The sequence below is a fragment of the Motacilla alba genome, chromosome 12 (assembly GCF_015832195.1).
Source record: "Motacilla alba alba isolate MOTALB_02 chromosome 12, Motacilla_alba_V1.0_pri, whole genome shotgun sequence".
Classification (NCBI taxonomy): Eukaryota; Metazoa; Chordata; class Aves; order Passeriformes; family Motacillidae; genus Motacilla; species Motacilla alba.
This window is the reverse complement of record NC_052027.1, coordinates 18,341,358-18,354,538: the sequence shown is the minus strand read 5'-3', so window position 1 is coordinate 18,354,538 and position 13,181 is coordinate 18,341,358.

Genomic DNA, 13,181 nt, shown 5'->3' with positions numbered 1-13,181 from the left:
AGGCTTTTGGCACAAGTGCACCCTTATTTAGGTATTTGACATGTTTTCATGAAAGGTTTTGTGTCTTCCAGGCTCTGCTTGGTGTTCCTGCTGCAGTTACCTATGGCATTGCTTTCCCTGGAGTGAGTCGGCAAGGAAAGGTGAGGACACACCTCTGGGAGCTTTGGGATTGTCCCTAAAAAGAGACAATTTACACTCATCTCTAATTAATTCCAGGACTGGCGAAGAGCATCAGCTCCTCCTGCTTCTGCTGGCTGGTTTGCACCAGCTTAAGGCTGTCTAAAATTATCCTGTTTATATTTTTGTCTTGTTTTACCTCCCCTTTCCCACACAGCCCTGCTGAGGGACACAGCTGTATTGTCCTAGTGAGGACAGAATTCCCCAGGGCCAAATCTTTCCCACATTGCCTATCTTTAGCCCTCCCGCGCTTCATTTGAAGATGAATAAATAAACAGAATACACCACGAACAGGGATCACTTTCTGCAGTCAGCTGGCTGGAAAACAACCTGCTGAACAATTCTCTTTTGGACAAACCTGCCATTTTTCCCTGGAGCTCCTCTGAGGGCAGGCTCAGAACCAGTTCCACACTGACTGAAGCACTGCAGCACGGGATAACTCCTTCCTGAGCTTTCAGAGCCCTTGTTTGCTCCCCTGAGGGCTGGCTGGGATTTTTATATCCATTCCGAGAGCATCATTTGTGAACATCAAAGCACTGCTAACCGCTGTGGTTTAGACCTGGTTAAATTCAGTGATTTCAAGGAAACTGTGTCAAGTTAGAACTTGAGGAGCTTGAGGAGCTCTGTGCTGCCTTTAATCAGAAACTCTCTGAGGAATTGTTGCTTAAAGGTGAACGTGGCTCTCTGTGTGGGAACAGTAAAAGAAATTATTCACAAATTTATTTACACACTGGGTGTCCAGGGCTTGAATTCTTCTCTGGCCCCTAGGACCTGCTTTGCCAGCCCAGCTCTCTCTCCCTGTTCACAGGGGAAGATTTTCCTCCAAAAAATGAACTAAATGGTGAAAACAGGCCACTGACACTCAGTGATCACTGGGGTGTTCAGCTCTCTCTCCCTGTTCACAGGGCAAGATTTTCCTCCAAAAAATGAACTAAATGGTGAAAACAGGCCACTGACAGTGATCACTGGGGTGCTCAGCTCCCTCATCCATATCCTTAGTTTCTTTTCCATTACCATCACAGAACATGGTGTGAAACTCTTTTAGTGAGTTAATTTCTTTTTCTGTGCCTCAAAGATTTGGGAGAACCTTCCAAACAGCCTCTTGAAATGTATTCTACCCTTACATGTGAATAATGGTCCCTGTTGCTGTGCTGTGAGGAGCAGAGGCAATGCCAGCTCTGACACAGCACCATGTTCAGGCCTTCCAGCGGGTCTCAGAAGGATCTAAAAGTTAAAAAAGCACATTTTCATTGAAATCACAAATTCATCCCACCACAGGAATAAATCTTTTGTGAATTGAAGATCAGAGATTTGATGTTCATCCCTTTGTAGCTTGGCAGCTTCCTTTGCTGTGGAAGTGCAGAGCCTGCCAGCCAGTGTGACCCCCAAAATATGGAAATGAAGGAGCAGAGTTAACCCTTCCACAGCCAGGGGATGTTTCCACCCACAGGGCTTTTCCTGGCCCTAAAAGCTGTGCCAGCACTGGGGTGGGGCACAAAGGAGCAGGACAGGTTTGGCACTGAGGTAAAAATTATCAGGGTGCTGCTGCCCAGGGGCAGGAGGTGCCCAGCCAGGCACAGAGAGGAAAGCACGAATCCTCTTTATGAAGCTGTCTAAGTCTAGGTCTTTGTAAGTCTAAGTAAGGACTGTGGCCCAAAGCTATTATTTTTGAAAGCTTTTCAATCTGCTTGCTGGTGTTTTCCTTGGTTGCCCCTTGCTTGCATTCTGGGCAGCCTTTTTGCTGCCCCAGCTGACCTCCCCACCCACTGGGATTTTATTGCTGTGCCATCCTTCTCTTTTGGCTTTTTTCCAAGGTTTTCCAGGTCTTGGTCTAGGACTTATCCTTGTGTGGATGCCAAGTCATGTTTTTCACCATTGTCCCACTTGCTGTCTGTGTTAATGCATGAGTGTCCTGGTGGGCAAATGAGCTCCATTTTTCAGCCACACCTTCAAGTCACAGGTGTGCAAATGGTGAGAGCCAGACACAAAACACGAGCAGACCTTCCACGGTGAGGGTAGGAGTGTAAGGACTCAAAGAGCTGCCTGTTAACAACATCCCACAGGTTTTCATCAGACACCAGCCAGGACTAATCCAGCCTGAGGATTTGATCCTGGTGTGGACCAGTCACTTGAGAGCTGGACCTTCCAACTCAGAATATTCTGTTATGTTAAAAAAACCCCACAAATGCCACATTAAAGATCTTCCATGCCCTCTTATTTTTTTTTCCCCAGCATGTAAAAGCAATAATTTTAAAATCAGCCGTATCAGCATCTCAGCTCATTATTTGTTTAAGAACAAAAATGAATTCACCCTGGAAAGTCAAAACCTCGAGACAAGGAGGTTATGAACTGACCGGGCAAATGGCTCAGCAGATCCTCCAGGCCTCTATGGCAAAGCCTGTTCTTGGAGAGCAGGGTCAGATCAGACCTGGGCTGATTTCTGCTCTGGGAGATGCCAGAGACCCCAAAAATGAGCTGCTGCATGATCTGCAGTGGAATCCTGCTGGCTCCTGGAGCAATGGCAGCACTATTTAATTTTCTGCTTTTGCTTCCAGCTCCAGCAGAATGAAGCCCTTCCCGCCTTTCCTGCGTGGCGTGGCAAGGATAAGCCAGACTTTGCCTGGAAGCTCCCCTGACTGCAGGAAGGTTCAGTCCAGCTGCATTTAAAAGATAACATTTAAACATTACATTAAAACATTAAATTTAAAAATAAAATAAAAATTAATACAACTAAAATAAAATAATGTTTTTTAAATGTTATTTTAAATTTTAAATTGTTAATTTTTTTAAATTTTACATTTCACAGATAACCCAGCCATTTCTCCAAAGGAGTTTGAGGCATGGGCAGAACGTGACACGTTGGGGAGTGAATTATCATAACCAGGGTGGGTTTGGATGTTGTTAGTGAGAGTCAGTGTGTCAGGCACTGCGAGGAGCAGGGGCTGGCTAAGTGCATGTGGCATCCATGGGAGGTCACCCAGCACCAGACACTTTCCCTGGGTAAGTTCCTCTCTGAAAGGCTGAACCCTGTTGATCCCCTTGCTTTTGTTTCATTCTCCTCACAGACACAGCTGAGCCTTGCAGCAGCACACTTTATAAAAGACAAGGCTTTCAAAAGCAGCAAAATGCAAAAATCTCCAAGGGGCTCATTTGGAACGACATCAGGACTCATGGGGGACAAAGCTCCAGAGCAGCTGGGGTGTGGGGCTGCCCAGGGGGCAGGACAGACACACAGACGCTGACTGGGTGCAGGGAGTGTGGCACACACTGCCTGGCATCAGCTGAGCAAACCAGGCACAGGGGGAAGGGGAAAATCTTCTGGGAGCAGCCGAGCAGGGCACAGAGGTGTCCTGGGGCCGCTCCAGCCCATCCCTGCCTGCTCCCTCCTCTGTGGGCTGGGCTCTGCCACCCCAGAGGGGAAAAATCCCTGAGAATTTCATTCATTCTGTGCAACCCTCTCCTCTTTCCAGCACAGCTGGGGGGCACAATTAACAAAACCCCCTCCAAAGTGGGCCAGACTGCAGGGAAATAAGCCAGGCTTTGCATTCACGCTCATCTAGCTGTAGTCTGGTTTAAGGACTTCAGGAAGAAAAACTTCTATCATTTATTTTGCATTCTTCATCAGGGTTAAATAATTTTCTCTTTTTTTTTTTTCCCCCCTCCCCTCCCCTCCCCTTCCCTGCCCCCAAATTGACTCATCCATCACTAGAATCAATATGAATGCAAAGATTTTTGGTGGATTTGTTGTCATGGAAACCACTTCTCCTCTCTGATATTCCCTTACAGGCTTTCCAGACCTTTTCTCGCCTTTAAATTACCATTCTGCCCTACATTCTGAACACACTGGGTTTTAATTCCACGTTGTGAGCTCCATTTGGAAACAAACTGTGCACAAGCACAGCAAAACCAAGGGCCAGGAGAGAAACATTCCCTGCTGGAAGAGTGAGCACCAAGGATGGTCCCAAAATGGCTGCAGAGGAAAGGGATGCTGCAGCCCCCTGCCTTGGGGGGCTCTCAGGATCTCTGTGAGACTGGATTTACGGTTAAATTCTCTCTCTGGAGCTGCTCTGTTGCCCAGAGAAAGACTCATTTTGTGATTAAGGCAGCAAGGCATGAAATGAGGCTCTGGACCAGTTAGAATTACTCACATAAATGAAGTTTGCAGGGTTTAATCTTGGGATTTTCTCCCCCTCTTTCCACTTGGCACAAACTGCCAGCCCAGGCACTTGGATTTTCTCCTGCCATGGCTGCACAGACGTGAGGGTGATCCCTGCATGCCCCGTCAGATGTGGTGGGAGCCTGGGATGCTGCAGGAGGCACCAGGAGCAGGGATTTATTTGTATAAATATCAAATGTCAGGGGGTTCAGCCCGACATTCCTCCTGCATCCACAACCCACTGTCAAGTCCCAGGCAAACTGCACATTCCACTAGGGACAAATACAAAACTCTTACATTTTTAAAGTCAATTTTTATGCTAATTTAGAAGTTGGAGGAAGTTTTCCTAGAAAGCCCAAGAAGTTTTGTGGCACGTGGTTCCTATTTAAAGGGAGTGCAATCTGTGCTTTTAACGTGGATAAATATAAAAAACTCAGTGAGAAACCACCACCATCTAAGCAAGGTAATTAAAGAGGGAACGGAGAAATAAGACCCCAAAAATGTACATTTTTTGTACATTCCCAGGTTTCTTATGGAGAGTTCAGGGGCTGGCAGGAAGCCTCAGTGTGACAGGAGCTGGGGAGCAAATTTGATTTTCAGTTTCCTTTTGCTCTGCCCTCCTCTTTAGACAGTTGCTTTCACTCAGCATCCTTTGCTATTGGTTGCCATCCATTGACATCACCAATATTTCAGTTTTTTACTGAAATTTAGAGTCTCCCAAAAAGGTGTTCTATAAAGGTGCAGCATGAAGCATTGTGAATGTGAGGAGGTCCTGTCTGCTCACAGAGTCTGCAAGGAATTTCTGATTTCTTACCTGCCCTGCTCAGCAAAGTCTGGATTAGGTCAAACTGGGTTTTTTTTAGTTCTGGGCAGGTCATTTTTTGGGGGTGGTTTTGGGGGTTTTTTGAGCACCCTTTACAAACCCAGCTAAAGCTTCTAACAGAAACATTTTGAAAAGAAAAAAAGTCCAAATGAAATTTTATGACATTGTCAGAATTCAGTTCCTCTGGCCCCTGGAAGAAAAAATAATCTACTTTGCCCAGTTTGATGCCAAATTTACAAGCAACTCTAGACTGAGAAGTCTTGCCTGCCAATAGCTCAGGAGTTAAAATCAGGAGTCTGACAGGCCTGCTCATCCTCTGAATTCATACTTTGGGAGAAAGAAACAAGATGCATTTAGCAAGTCTGCAAACTACAGACATTTCTGTGCATAAAAATACAAGTTTTAAGCATTTAAAGTCAAGAATTCCTTTTTTTTTTTCCTTTTAAATTAATGAGACCTTAGGTTGAAATTCTGCCTATCTGTTGGAAGCATTACACTTTCCATATCCACCTCTTGGGGATTTGGTTATTCTTGTTCAGAGCTTCTAAATCCATTTGTTGTGTCAAGTCAGGTGCTGAAAGGAAAGGGGTTTGGTTCTTTTTCACTCTGCAGTGAATATAAAGAGTGGAGAAATCACCACACTTGCACTTTTGCCTACATTTGTCTATTAATTGACCTGTGAAAGCGTGGATCGTCCTGAAAAGAAAAGAAATTTGGGAAAACAATCTCCTAGCAAGGAGGAAAAAAAAATAAAAAGAAGAGAGAAAAGAAAAGATGGCAGCAAATGCAAAAAGATAATTCTCCAAATAGAAGACAAAGTCTGTTCCAGTTATTTTTGTAAGGGGTTGATTGCAATTTGCATCCTGCTCAACCAGCATCTGCCATCAGCAGTGCTCAGTAGTCTTTTCTCTCTCTTTTTTTTTGTTGTATTTTGCCTGTGAATGTGGCTTGATGACATTTCCTTCCCAAATCCTTGCACAGTGATCACTCCCCCTTCTCCTCAGACCTGAACACATCTTTCCACAGGGTACAGGTGATTTGCAGCTTTTATTCCATCCCATTTATCCCATTTCTGGCCCGGGGGGGTCCCGTGGAGCCCTCGGGGTGTGCTGGTTGAATTTTATTGGAAAATTGGATTCCCCAGGGAATACATCTGGGATCTGGGAGCTGTGGGATGCAGAGCAGTGTCTTGCACTTTCCTCTGGACTGAAAGAAAGACAACAGATGGGGAGTGAGAGGGGAAAACCAATCCCTGTAAATTCCTCACTTTCCTTTTCCAGAGGTGCACCTGGAGGGGGCAGAGAACAAAGCACTGCTGGAGGGAGCACAAGCTGCCAAAAACGCCTCCAAACCCCCCTTGCTGATCCATGGGGGCTGCAGGAGTCCCCCCACGGCTCACAGGAGCCCAGGGGGACCGAATTTTGCATTTTGCATTCACTGGAGACAGGCAGCATCCATCCCCCAGTGCCTGTGAGCAGGGCAAACAAGGACAGACAAGCAGCAGGATTGATGTTCCTGTGCAGCTTGGGTTTTTAACTCTTCTTGCTTTCACGCAGCAATTAGATCCAGATGTTGGTTTTGTTTATCCCTTTTGCCTTTGAGTCTCACTCAGTGCATTTTGATGACTGACAGGGGGAAATTCATCTTTCAGCAGCCATTATTAACCAGGGGGAACCTGCAATTCCTTTCCCTCACATCTTTGGGGTTCAACCTGCATCTCCTCTTGCTCCAAGGCCACAGAATTCTAGTTAAAAAGCATTGAGAACCCCCACAGGTTTATCTGAAGGATGACATTCCTGGGAATGCCCGGTGGAAATTGCTGGGAGAGAGGAAACCCACCCAGGCTGTGTGAGGCAGCACGTGCTGGGTCAGTGAGAGAGGAGCAGCTTCCAGCCACTTCCAACACTGCTAAATTAGAGAAACAGGGAGATTTCATTAGAGAAACAGGGGTGGATTTAGGGAAATGCTGCTCCCAAGTAGGTTGGTGCTCACCAGTCACCAGGGAAAGGCAGTGAGCACAGCCCTGATAACCAGGACACGGCACTGAACTAACCCCAACCTTTCCCAGCCAGCTAAAAACCTCAGTGTTTGTGTTTATTCTAGCTGAAAATGTGAAAAAACCCCATATCCTCCCCATTTAAATGCACTCTGCTGATGGGCAAGACCATCACAGAGAGCAGGAGATGAAAAAGGGGGGCAATAATCAGTATTAGAAAAAATGAGTGGTGCTGTGACAGCAGGGATTTTGCTAATGTAAGCAGCGTAATATGTCAAAAAAAAAAAAAAAAGCAGAATTCTGCCTGCAGTTCAGCTAACTGCGAGCATGTGTAGCTGTAAATTTGAATTAACTGTGGCAAGTACACTGCTCAGCTTCAGGTAGCTGGGGTTTGGAATGCTAAACAGCACAGCAAAGATGTTATGGGCAGGAGGAACCAAAAGAACAGCAAAAGGAACCTAAAGAGGAACCGAAGGAACAGCACAAATTGCAGATCAGTGGGAAAGGAAGGACTTTAATGTGTGAATTTTCTGTTAGCACTGGTGGGACTCCTGCACCTCGTTCTGTACACACTGAACCAGTACAGCTGAAGAAAGGAATTGGGTTTATAATTGGGTTTCCCCCATAAAATTCAAAAAGAAAATAAAAATGAGGAAGAGAAGTAGAAAAAGGCAAAAAGAATGTGTTCACACTTCCCTCGTGAGACAGAAACAATATTCATCCAAAGGCCCAGAAGACAAAGGTCCAGGATTCCAAACATAAGCACAGACAATCCATTGTCCCAAAGAGGCAGGCCTGTGCAGAAACAGCCCCCAAAACACCTTGAGAAGCTGCTCCAAGGGGCGTTCTGGGAGAATTTATTTTCAACTGCATTTCAGTTCAATTACGCACCCAAAGTATCTCCCACTTGTCAACTCTTGTTTCAGCTCAGCTGCCAAGGGGATTGGTAAAGAAATAATTGCAGCAGGGCCCTGAGCAACCCTAGGATCTGCCAGCACAGACATGGAGAGCAGTGCAGTAATCACTGGGCAGTGCAGCTGAGCAGCTCTGCCTGCTGCTCTGGCCACAGGGATGCCCCAAGTGTCTCACAGGTTTCTGATTCCAGCCCTGAGTTAGACACAGCCAGGGCTGGGATGTGCCTGCTTGGCATGGGGGGTTGATCTCTGGGGTTTCCTTTGTGATTCCATTTGTGATTTCCATTTCCACCCTCCCCAGCTCATCTGATGGTTCCACTGGTGCCTTAGGATTTTTGATGTTATGTTTTTCAATTCTTGTGCTACATTAGTGCATAGCTTTAATACTCCATACAGAGTATTAGTTACTGTCTTCAGGTTTTATTCAGACACAATAATATTGTATTTGCAGGCTCCCCTGTGGCAGGGAGGAATGATGGATCTGACTCCATCTTATCAGAAGGCTAATTTAGTATTTTATGATACTATATTATATTAAAGAATACTAAACTATACTAACTAAAGAATACAGAAAGGAAACTTACAGAATGCTAAAAGATAATAATGAAAACTCGTGACTCTGTCCAGAGTCTGACACAGCTTGGCCCTGATTGGCCAAAGAGTGAAAACAACTCACAGCAGAACCCAATGGAATAATCACCTGTGGGGAAACAATCTCCAAACACATTCCACATGAGCACAGCACAGGAGAAGCAAATCAGATAATTATTGTTTTCTTTTTCTCTGAGGCTTCTCAGCTTCCCAGGAGAAAAATCCTGGGTGAAGGGATTTTCCAGAGAATGTGAATGCCGCACAACAATTCCTCTCTGGGCCTGGAACTCAAGGACACCTTTACTTTGCTTCAGGCCCCAAAAAGTACAACCAAAAGTGACTGGGGGAGCAAACAGGGGGTGAATGGCTGCATGACCTGCAGCTGGAATTGGAGCATCAACCCCTGCTATGGGAATGCCCAAACTGATAATTGTGTGAGGAACTCGTGCCCATCGCCCGCCTTGGGAGCAGCCTCTGGAGGCCGTGGCTGCCCGAGCTGGGCCTGCTGAAGGCTTTCAGAAATCCCCGCTTTATTCTCTGAACCTTGCCTGCCCTCTGCTCCGGGGGCCCCTCCAAGGCATGACCACTTTGCAGAGATGAAGGAGCTTGGGCTCCTCCACCTTCCTGAGGGGCCTCTCCGGGCTCAGCTGCTGGGGCACGAGCGCAGGGAGTGAGCACGGGGTGAATGTGCCAGCCAGTGCCAGTCCCCATTAGATGTGACTTTAACTAGTGCTAGCAGCTTAATATGCTGCTGGTTAATGAGCCATTCAGGGAGATCCAGCTTTCTGCTTTGTTGGCTTGATGAATTAATCACCGTTCCTTACAGCTCCTCGTTTGCTTTGGAGGCTGCTGGCGCCCAGGAGAGGCTCTGCAGGGCTCTGGGCATGGGGAGCCACTGGGGCTTCAAACTGCAGCCCAGCCAGAGGTTGGAGTATGGGGATTCTGATCCACACCAGCTCATCAAACACCACAAAACAAATCTGCTCACTGAACCAGCTCTCTTTAGAGAAAACGTTGGGAATTGCTCTATAAGCCTCTGTAAGCTGTTTCAAAATTGGTACAGGACTCTTCCAGGTGGCTCTTTTCCTTTATTTTCTCCTCCATCTCTTTTATTATCTCCATTTGGGTTTTTTTTCCAATCTAACTTTTTTTTTTCCCCCCAGTGGAAGCAAACAATTCAAATGCTCAAATACTTCAAATATTTGTTTGTTCAGAGAAATCAAATGCTGCAAAAGTGTTGGGTGTGGCAGAGCCCAGAAATCCCACCCAGGTTAATGTGAACTTTGCACAGTGAAGGGAGGGAAAGCAGAATTAACATCTCATCTCCCTCACACAGGCTTTAGGAGCAAATTGAGATGCTGAACAAACCCATGGAAATACAGAGCTATAAAGAGCAGGATTTTGGATTAATTAGCCAAAGCACTCAAAATGCCACACCTTCTCTCTCAAAGGAAACCACAACAATCCTTCCCCCCTGGCTGTCCTGGGGAAGGGAATGGTCTCCAGGTGGATGTGGAGCATCCCAATATCTCAGGCACCATTCACCTGAGCAGACACAGCTGCAGTGCAGGGCCTTGGAGCCACTGACACCAAGGCTGGTGAAGAAATCAGTCATTCCAGTCCCATCACACATTAAATCAGGGCCTATTTCAGTTATTTAGAAAATAAACTGACAGAATATGACTGGAATGTAGTTTTGGTGAGTTTTGTTTAAAACATCGAGAGCTTTTAATATTTTTTTCTCCCATGGCTGAGAGACAAATTTATTTATCAGGCAGATAAATTTTCCAGTCAGAAAACATGTGCATCTATACATGCAGATGAACACAGGCCTGCCCACATTTACATGGATTTATCCATAGACATTCATGCAAAACACTTGCCAGAAGCATCAAAAATGGATTTGAGAATGCAAAATCCCTAGCATCCGCTACAATTCCTGAGTGTCTGCGAGTTCCTCTGCCTTCCAGAGGGGAATAAAGACATCCAGCAGCTGCATGGGGGATGCAGCCCACTGCCACCACTGCACAAAGCTCTGAGAAATGCTCAGATCTCACAGTTTCTGCTTAGAGGGGTGAGAAAATCAATTCCAGACTGAAAGGGCTGGAGGCAAAGGGATAAGATGAGATGTGACTGACAGAGAGACAGCATCCAGTAATGCTCAGCCAAGTGAAAAGGCAAGAGAACACAGGAATAGTAAAACCTCTCCATTTTTGTTTTAATTGGGAGGGGACTTAACAGGCAGCTTTGGTGCTGCAGGCAGCCCCTGGAAATGTTAACTCTGCTCTGTTCTGAAGCTGAACATGCAGAACACACACAGGGCTCTTTGCCTCCAACACTGTGCCACGGGAAAATGAGACCGTGATTTCCTGTGACATTAGGATGAAATGAGGTTGTCAAATCAAGTCAAAGTGAAGTGGTGGGGAAATATTCCTCTGCTCTCTGGTGCTGAGGTGGGTTTTTAAGTCAGTGTCCTGTGCCTTTGCTTCTCACTGCATTTTGCCCTGATGTTTGTGTTCTTTAATACTACAAATGCAAACAACAAGGTAATAAGGCACAAGTATGGTATCTGATTTAGCTTCATATTTTTCTTTTTGTCTTTTCCCAATTCTGTTTTGGGACAGGGAGGTGGGAAAGGCACGGCTTTTCTCCTCAATCCACTTCATGCTCTGGAAAGCAATCCAAGATACTGAATTCCAAATATTGAGCCCCAAGACATAGGCATTATCATCTCAAATGTTCAGCTTGGCTTCCCTCCCCACAGCTCCAGCCTCCCTCCCATGGAACACCTGGTGAGCAACCTCCTCTGAGGGCTGTAAGAGATGGCAGAGCTTAATGAACACTAAAATGTCTGGCTGAAATAACCCCATAATTATAAACCATTGCTGCTGCAAGAGTCAAGTTGAGGTACTTGAAAATTGTGTGGCATGGATTGATAAATTCCATTTATGGTAGCTTTTTTCCTTCTCTGGTCCTTCCAGCAGTTTGAAGAGACTGAGGGGAAGGAGCAAGTGACAGAGACCGAATGAGTGGTAGAAAATGTCGAGTTGAAGGAGAAAACAAATATAGACCTACCGGGCAAGGCAGCAAATGTGTCTTTTGGAGGTGCTGTATCACAGTAATTCCACACACCCTGAGCAAAGCAGGGTCAATTTGTTTGTTTATTTATTTGGGGGCCTGATCATGTTTGCTTGTGGTGATTTAAGAGAGGAAAGGCAACTTCTCCTTCCTGCCCCATGGCAAGGAAATTGCCTCCTCAGTAGCACTTGGCTTTGTTGAGGGTTTCCTGTCCCTGTGGTCCCTGAGGCATCTCCGTTCCCATGCAGATGGGAGAGCCTCAACAGCACAGGGAAGAATTAGGAAAGCTCAAACATGACAAATGCAAGACGAGGAGAGCTGGAAGCAGAGCCAGAACAGCTCAGGAGCAGAGGAGAGAGCTTGGAATGCAAATCCTGCTCACTGTCCCAGTGGAAGCAGTGGAGTTAGCAAAGGAAATGCTTCCTGGGAGTGGATTTCTACCCACATCTTCATGGGTGGAGATGAATTCCCTGTTCTGAGGATCCCATGGTGAGGCCATCACACCACCCATGTCCTCCAAACCAGAATATCTGGTTGGCATCAGCCACTCAGGAGGTTTTCTGTCCTGTCTGTCCCCAGCAGGGCAGGGCTGCAGAGATCCTTTGTCCCCACAGGGCTCTGGTGGCTTTTGCTTTGCCACAGACTGGTCCTGCTCTGCTTCTGGAGGGACACTTTGCCCTGGACAGTCCTGGAAGGATGGGAGCAGTTGGAAATGCCAGGGCAAACTCTTGGTTAATAGGCTGAAACACCAGGGCATTGAGAGGAAATCCAGCAAACATCTCCTAGATCAAAGCAAAGACAGGAGAAGTAGAAACATGGAAGGAAAGGCATTCATTTAGATGTAGTAAGATGCCTTTAGAAACCTAAAAGTGGCTTTTTCCCCCCAATAATTATTAATGTCAGGCCCCGAGTGAGTCTCTGACCACCCCTGAATTGTCCCTGCCTGGTTTTGTGCTGGGCTGGGATGCCCTGATGTGTTCTGACTGTCCCTACCTAGGAGGACTGCCCAAGTGGAGCTGTGCAAACCTGAGTCCTTTCCAGAGGTTTGTCCTCCAGCAGTGAGGAGAGAGCCGTTGTTGGGGTGCAGATTAATGAGATGTTAATGAGCAGTGGGTGAGTTCCAGTGTCAGCGCAGCGGGGGCTGAGCTGAGCAGCTCACTCACAAAAGAGCTGTGAAAACGTGGAGTGCTCTGAGCTGCAGCAAAAGTTGGAGTAAAAATTTTTGCTCAGTGATGACAGCATCATTAAATAACCATATTTTCTGATCCAGGCTGCCTGGGAAGAATGGAGTGCTGCTCTCTGCTCTGCACTGCCAGGGTTTCACAGGCACAAAGGATGGCGTGAACAAAGTGCAAGTGTGGCTCTGAAACACAGAGTGGGGCAGCAGAATATACCAGAATATCCCACTGCTTTTTAAAGCAGCTAGCACTCCATTAAATGTGGAAA